General features: G+C 43.4%; 1 long non-coding RNA gene across 1 annotated transcript; it reads left to right on the top strand.

Annotated features, from left to right (window-relative positions):
* Positions 1 to 4,267: 4,267 nt before the first annotated feature.
* LOC103605877 lies at positions 4,268 to 5,485 on the top strand. Its single transcript, XR_551821.1, has 2 exons — positions 4,268 to 4,652; positions 5,042 to 5,485. It is a non-coding gene; the product is annotated as an uncharacterized LOC103605877 (long non-coding RNA).
* Positions 5,486 to 8,513: the final 3,028 nt, after the last annotated feature.

Raw genomic sequence — 8,513 nt, 5'->3', positions numbered from 1 at the left:
ATTCCAAAAGATTGAAACAGAAGCAAAGCTTCCAAATACATTCTACGAAGCAAACATCATCATGTTCTTGTTTTTTAGCAACGCATAATCCCAGGTGTGCCACACATGAGCCTCATAACCAACTCTACAAGAGATGCAGGATGGATGGTATTTATCCCTGTTTGAGAGATGGCAAAACTCAGGTGCAGAGACTGCAAGTGACCTACCTGAAATTACAGAGTAATGAACAGTGGCACCGGGACAGTGCATACATCTTGGTACTCCACATCCCACGGTTCTCTTTCCTATACCACTACCACTACTCAGTTTTCTTCTGATGCCAGGGAGGCTGTGTTTTATACATCTCTGTTTCTGATTTGGAATGAAACACTCTGTGGTTCACTATCTTGACCCCTCTAAACTGTACCCCACTGCAGTAGGGATTGCATACGATACTTTGTATACTGAATCTCTCCTCCCCCAGAGCTATAATAGGTAGAGATGGCCACATGTAAAAGATGATTTATTTTGGTCACCACTAGCTTCCCCCTTTTCTGCCTTTCATGTGACAGGAACATTCCTTCCCTCTCCCTTTAGTTCATTAATGCCCTTATGTTCTAAAGCTCCTCCCTACCATAAAAATAGAAAAGAAGCTGTGAGTCATTTACACTTTAGCATGAATGTGCTTTCGTGACTTCACCAAGGCTGTTTGTGCCTACTCTTTTTCTCTAACTGCAGAATGAGTCTCTGAACTATCCTGGCTACTTCCCTGAGAAAAATGAGCTGAGAATTGTTGGAGTAGATATCAGGACCACCAGAAACCTATTACCCAGAGATTCTTGGACTGCGCAGTTGGTGTAGATCTGGTGTCTGGAGCAACCTTTTCTGAGCAATGGGACTCTCAGACCAGGCCCTCTCTCTTCCCACCTCTGCTTGAGCCAAGTGGACTCTTACCCTCTACCCTGTGCAACTTGTCAGGGATCAGAGAGCATTCTCCATCCTTCCATGATCACGTTCTTTCATATTCCTGGGCCCCACGACATAGTGATGGAGCTTTCCTCAAGGGCAGCCACAGGCTTATAGTGCCACTTTTTTTCTACCTGCAACTGGCTGGTATTCAGGAAGCCTGGATGTGACTGGTTGCGTGTGTGTGTGTGTGCATGCACTTGCATGAGGGAGTATGTGTGTGTGCATATATATGTGCATGTGTGCAGGGTAGGAAGAGTCTTTGAGGTGGATGGTTGAGGAATGCTTGAGGAAGCCTCAGAGACATTTAGCCCCTTCACTGGAGCAATGTCTTAACTTTGGGTCCCCGCAGAAGCAGACCTAGATACAAGGATTCAAGTGCAAGTGGTTTATTTGAGAGGTGATGCCATGAAACACTGGTGGGAGAGTGGAGGAGTGAGGCAAGGAAAGGAAAGCTGTTGCTGACTACTGGGGACAGACAGCCTGTCAGGGAACCCTGGGAGTCAGTGTGGAGCACAAGCCTCAACACTACTGCCCCTCGCCCTAGGGGGGGTAGGATTTTACAGGATAAGGATTTTATCCACCAACTGCCAGTAGTCATTGGTGAGAGCTGGGTGGGGTCGTTAATTTTCCCTCAATTTCAATGTGCTTCTTTGGGTCATAGAGGCTTTCTTTAGTTTCAAAAAAATCTTTCAGGCAGAGATCCAGGTACTAGAGTTGGGAGTTGCTGGAACACACTGAAGAGGTAAGGTCCGAGGGCCCCAGGCAGAACTCCCACCTGCTTCTGCATGAGGTGTTTTAGCTGGTAGAGGGAGTGCAGAGAGTCTTACCCGCTTGTCACTGTCTTCAGTAAGGGTTCTGTATCTGTGCGTTGAGGATTAAATTATTCGTATCATCAGAGAAGCCAATCACCACTGATGGTTATTGTAGATATGGAGAGCTAACAAATGAGAAGGGAGAGAAAAATACTAAGCAGTTGATTTGGCTGAATGCAAGTACAGTCATTGGTGTGAACTGCTCATTATTAATGTCTGATTACAATGCTGCATAATAATGATTATGCATGTCATTAAGTATGTGTCAGGTTAACTTTGTCATAAAATTTATGACAACATTAAATTTTATTCACATGCTCAGGCTTCATAACTTATTGCTTATGGAGCATGTTTATGACTTTAGAAAAATCTCCAAGACAGTGTTGGTTGGATGACTACATTGCTTAACCATGAGTCTAGTCTCCATTTATTTGAAATGTTCACATTACATGGGAATAGTTACCAACTCTGCCTCAAGTGCTACCAATGGCAAAAAAATTTCACCTGTCAAACTCTGTGGCTGCCAGGATTACTCCTCTGTGTGTGTGCATTCTCTTGCCATATATGATTCATTCAACCAACTTTTATGTGACCCTGACCACATCACGTGCATTGTGCCAGGTGGTGTGAATTTAGATATGGATGAGAGGCTGCTTCTGTCCTCAAAGAGCTCCTGGTCTAGTAGAGAATCACACCACTTTAGAGATGATTGTTCAAGAAGGAAGCAAAAATGAATAAAGGAGTATACATCTTTTCTCTTCCTAGGTATGGAATAACAAAGCTGTTCCTGTATTTGGTTTCCAGAAAATATCTCTAAAGCTACCAGTTTTGTACTTTCAGAAACGAGTAGCATTGTAGGTTAGTACTTATTGTATGGCCTTAGCCTTTTGTGCTGAGAATTTGATATATGAAAGTCATTCACTGGTAAACTGTAAGTGTTTCCTTTAGCCAAGTGCTCAATGATGATGCCTTTTTTAGAATCCAAATCTAAAGATGTCATTAGACCCCAGGTCCACACACATCTTAACAAAACACCAACTAGAAGAACTTTACTACTTACAACTAAGGCAAGTGCTATCAAGAATGAGGCTTAGTAGCACAGGAATCAGGGCCAAATATGTTTGTGAGGTTTATAAGTTTATAGAAAGGGTGTTTTGGGATGCCATGGCTTGCCATTGTCAGCTCTCAGAACTAAGCTTGGCAGGAGAAATCAGGGTCAGGAGTGGACTAGAGAAGTTCAACAGCAGACGGACCAGGAAGAAGCCTAGTTTCGGTCCTGGGGTCCAGTGACATCCCTAAGGTTCTGTTGTGGGTCTGGCAGTGGACTAGATAAATGGATCCAGGTCACGTTGTCACCCCAAGGTGGAGAGGTTAGTATGGAGAGAATTTAAAAAGTTTACTCTTAACCCTTCTAAGAATTATATGTTCCTAACTGCCAACCGATGAACGTCCCAGATGACCATGCAATTTAAGGCTGTGGTATACCCAGAGCAAATAAAATAGCCCCATGAATAGTAGGGAAATCAAATGATAGCAAGCAGGTTTGAAACAATCCCATCCTCTCCTGAATGGGGCAGTGATTAGAGGCAAGATCCCAGCTTAGAAAAATGCATGTATGAGGGTACTTCAAAAAGTTTGTGGAAAAATATTAAAGAATTCAAAGATAATATGAATCTTCCCATGAACTTTTTGAAGTACCCTTGTATTAGTGTATCCCTGAGATTAGAAAGAATCTGGGCATGCTCAAGACCAGTGCCATTTTTCTCCTTTCACCCAAAACCTGTATTACTTGCTAAATTCCTATATTAGTTAGAAATATTATCCCCAACCCACTCCTTCAAGCTGAAACTTCAAGCTCGTCTTGGAATTCTCCTCGACTCTACACACCCAGCAGAGCAGGTTTCTCAAGTCTCTGCCTTTCTTTTCAGTCCCGTGGCCTCTGCTGTGGTCACAGCCCTCTGTGAGAGGGTTTCTTGCTTCCATTCTTGCCCCTCTTCGGTTGTCTTCCAAGCTCATGTCAGTGGTATCTGCTGCTTGCCTAGAGAGTGAAGTTTAGGCAGTTTGCAGTTGGGCCTTGGCTTGCTTTCCCAGCCTCATCTCCAGTGACCCCCTTCTCTGCTCTTTCCAGTCCTTCTCAGCTCACCTTCATTCTCCAGACATGCCAGGCAAAGTCACACCACCATTCCTTATCTGTGCTCTTCCCCCACCTACCCCCAGCTTACTGCTTCTCTGAAACTTTTCAAAACCTCCCTGACAGAATTCACCACTTCTGTATCTGTATTCCAAAAACCAAGTTTTTATTATAATGTTTGTCATATTGAGTATAGTTATTAAACTTGCCAGTCTTAATTAGCTCTGTAACATCTAGCATAATAACTATAACAGAGTAGATGCTCAAACATGGATTTATTTTTAACTTAAAGTGAGTTTGAATACTTTAGGATGTAAGAATCCTTGGGTCAAGAAGATTTGGCCTGGTTTTTATATCAGGCAGTTTCTTAGTTTCAAGCTATATAAAAACTCTGGCTCATTCAAGCAGGAAGGGGAAGAATTCAAAGCCTTTGAATTGCTTACAGGCTCTGGGAGGTCCATAGAGACCGATGTTGGTGGCCCCAGAGGAAGGAGCAAAATAAAGTATCTCTGCAGAGAACCAATTCTGCCACTGCTGCTGGGTGCAGACTCTGCCAGCTGCACTACCCACACTCCAAGCCTGATGCTAGACTCGGCTGCTCCCTCCGGAAACTGATGTGGCTCCCAGTGCCACTGCTGTCCAAGCCAAGATAGATTCTCTGCAGTCCCTGCTTGCCCCATGTCATGCTAAGAGTCAAACACCTTCTGATTGGTTGAGCCTGGATCACATGCCTGAGCAATAGCTGCAAGGAGGCTGGGAAGGTGAGCACCTGGCTTCTACGGAGTTGTTGGTCTTTGCTTCCCATCAAGATTCATGAGATGGGGGAATCCCCCAGACAAGAGAGTTGGTTCAGATGCTGGGTGGTGCTGGGAGATGGGGGGCTGGGAGAAGGGGGGATGATGGAAGGTGCAAAAAGAATGATAAATGTCCACTAGAACTTTCTTTCAGGATACCAAAACCATAATTAACAGCTTTCTTTGATGGTATGTCTGAGACTTAGCAGAAAAAATAAATGGCATTCTCAAACTGAGTGGTTTGAGGAGAACTGAATAAAGGGAATATTTACAATGGATGGGCAGGGTGTAGGTAAACCACAAAATACAGTGCAGAACTCTGGGGCTGATAACAGTAGGAAATTCTTACCACCCAGGCCTGAAGAGGCAAGGAGATGGAGCAGTTACCATACCGGGACGAAAGGACAGGACTGAGTGCATGCAGAGGGCCCTGACAGGAGCTGAGACCATGTTGAAGAGACACAGCCAGCCCTGGGCAACCCCTCAGAGAGAGAACAAGAGGAGTAAATGCCCCCTTTTCATCCTTTCCCATGATACTCTGCTGAGGCTCCCCAGGGCCCCAACTGGAAGGCAGACTGCTGGGGAGCCCATGCAGGCTGCTCGTACTTGTCAAGACCACAGCACAGAGCGGGTTGAAGAAGGGAGGAGAGTGAATCTGGAGGAACAGATAGAAGATGTGCTGCTCATGAGGCTTCATCAATATGTCACCAACATTTTTTTTTCTGTTGTATTCAATATCTCCTTTGGGGATGTCACTTTATATTTTCGGTAACCCAGCCCACAAGATCAATGATCTTAAAGTGTCCTTCTCTTATTGAATTTAACGAGATGCTATTTTCCCCTTGTTTGCTATTTACAATGCTCTACTGTATGGTTCAACAATTTACACCATTAAAGGTTAGCAAATGCCAACCAGTCCGTTTGCTTCCTTCCCAGGAAAAAAGGGTGGGACATGTGACCTGTACACACACAATGTCAAGAATCTCCCTTTCCAGCTCTTCGTGCAGAAATCCTCTCTGAGTATTGTCTCAGCATGTGAGATTTCCTTCTGCTTATCTCTGCCTCCTCCTTATTAATATCAAGCCTTCTAAATACAGCAAGTATAAGAATGTCCAGTAAATGACCTCCATGCACTTACGAGCACTTCTAGCCCCCACCCCACCCCGCAGGCATTCAGGCAATGTGTGTGACCCTAATCCTCTCAAGGTATATGGTACCTTGTACTAAGACAACCAGTTATTTACTTTGGAAAATAATACTGAAGGGAGAGCCTCATATTGTCTTTGAGTATGTGATGGGTTCCTTTGCAGATTATGGAAACCAATTGTTTATCTGAAAACCTCAACTAGGGGAATTGAGGTATACTATGAGGTGTTTAGGTAAAAGAAGAATATTCCATTTTCCTTTAAAAAAATACATTAATAGAATTTTTATTTTAAAAGTGCAAATTGATGTACACAGAACAAAGAGCAAAAGTCACCCTTTATGTGTGCACACTTCCTTCCCTCCCTCGTCTCCCCCTCCCTAGCACTAACAGTATGGCAGAAATAGAAAGAGCTTTCTAACCCCGTGATTACAAGCAGTGTCCTCAGCGGTGCTGGAGGATGGGGTTTGGGGGCCCTATGTACTCTGCTGCTCCTTTAAGGTCCAGGCAGCCCTTGGGCCCCCAAGCCTGAGACAGAGAGCACATGTTTCATCTTACTTTGTGAGAACAAAACCAGCTGCAAGCCTGGGCTGTGTCATGGGGCAACCACTTACAAGGGGTTCCTGAGCTACCTCTAGCCATTGATTTATTTTAAGTGCTAATTGTACATTTCTGATTTGCCACCCTTCTACAAAATAGGAATTTGCTTCATTATTTTTTTTAAATATGGATGAAGGAATCTACTGATAATGAATATTTAAAATTCCTAGGTATGATTTTTGGCATTTGTAGACATCAGTTGCTTGCCAAGAGCAGACTGTGTACACTTTTGTTAGAAGAAGGCGTCCATGAAATAAGTATGGTTGATATTTAATGTGAGCCTAATAAATATTTGTTTCCAGTATTAAACGAAACATATCAAGCATTCTGTATGGATTTTAGGGATGTGTTACAAGGGTTTTGAAACCTGCTCATCTACTTTGTACTGCAGAAGGAACTCCCCGACCTAGCCCACCCTGGCCCTTTCCCTTCTCTTGACTCCTAGATCACATGATGGCAGCATCTCTCAAAATTGCGCATATTCATCTGATCCCAAACACCGTAAATGAGCTGGCTCTTTTGTACCAAGCTCATCTTACCAGATGGTAAGTCCTAGAAGGCAAGGAAGTTGTTCCAGGGTGACAGAAATAGCCATTCAACAGAGTTCCTTGACCATTCTCTTCCATAGCTTTCCTAAATCTTGGTCTTCATCACAACTATGACAAAATAGCAACACTAGATGAACAAAATGCCCACCCTTAGCAGCTGTCTCCTTCATTGCCCATAGTCTATTCACCACCAAAACCTATAGACTTTACCTCTTAAAAAAAACTTCTGGAATCCATCTGCTGTTTTATGTCTTTATTACATCTTTATCCAACCACCATCATCCCTCACCTAGATTACTGTGGTAGTGGAGGTTGGTTTTCTCTCATCCATTCTGAAGCCCTTTCATCAGTTCTTCACACAGCAGAGTTATATTTTTAAAATTCTAAACTGGTCGTATCATTTCCTACTGAAAATTCTTCAATAGTTTCCCATTTACCATTCAAGAAGGACAACACTCAATGTAGTCTAGGTCTTGCACGGGCTGACCCCACCTGCCTCTCCAGCCTCATCTTATTTATGCCCCCCTTTCTCTCTGACCTTCAGTCCTACTGGCCTTTGTTCACTTCTTCAGTGCTCTGCCCTGCTCCTGGGCCTTTGCACGTGCTGAGCCTTTGCCTGGAAGGCTCCTCTAATCCTTTTCACTTAGTACAGTCTCCTATTCATCATTCTCAGTTAAATCAACACCTTGTGAGTAAAGCTTTCCTTAAGGCCCCCTGTATGTGGATTACTTTGCCATGTATCTCTCCTTCTTAGGACTTCCACAGTTGGTAATTAAATGACTATTTGTGTGAGCTTAATGTCTGTCTTCCCTACTCAACTGTAGGATTCGTGAGGGCACATGACAAAATTCGCTGTATTCAGATTCATTTTTTATGCGTCATTATACCCCCAGTACCATGTCTGGCATACAGTAAGTTCTTTATAAATATTTATTCTTAAATGTAGGAAGAAGGGAAAGAAGGAAGGAAACAGAGAGTAGGAACAGAGTAAGGAAGGAGAGAAGGAAGTTGAAAGATTGTTAAAAAGCCAGCTCAGGCTGCTTGCTTCTAAAATTTTCAGGTGCTTCCACATTTGCTAATTAAAATTGCTTCTTTGTTGTTGCTTTTTTGCTGTGGAATTGGCTAAAATCTTTTAATATTTTTCTTTGGGCTACGTGTTGTGTATATAAAAGTAAATTTTTGTCATGTGGAACCTCTTACTCAGCCTGCCTCAACTACCCAGCTGCCTGCTGGATACAGGTGTAATTCGAAACCAACATGTGCAATACTTATTTCATTGTAACCCCCTGCCCACCCCCAAAATCCTGATCCTCTTCCTGAATGCACTACTCTAGCTAATCACTGTACATCCCAACAAGAGCTTAATTCCTTGCTCACTGACTGCACATTCAGTCAACCACAAACTCTCACTGATTTGTCCTCCTAGAAATACCTTGCCCACCTCTGCATTCCCATTGTCATCTTCCTAATGCAGTCACTTGCTTTCTCTCACCTGGGGGATTTCAATAACCTCTTAATTGGCCTCTCAGTTTGAAA

The sequence above is a fragment of the Galeopterus variegatus genome, unplaced genomic scaffold (assembly GCF_000696425.1).
Source record: "Galeopterus variegatus unplaced genomic scaffold, G_variegatus-3.0.2 Scaffold6135, whole genome shotgun sequence".
NCBI lineage: Eukaryota > Metazoa > Chordata > Mammalia > Dermoptera > Cynocephalidae > Galeopterus > Galeopterus variegatus.
Note: the sequence above shows the minus strand (reverse complement) of the source record. Positions and strands in the feature narration are given on the sequence as shown.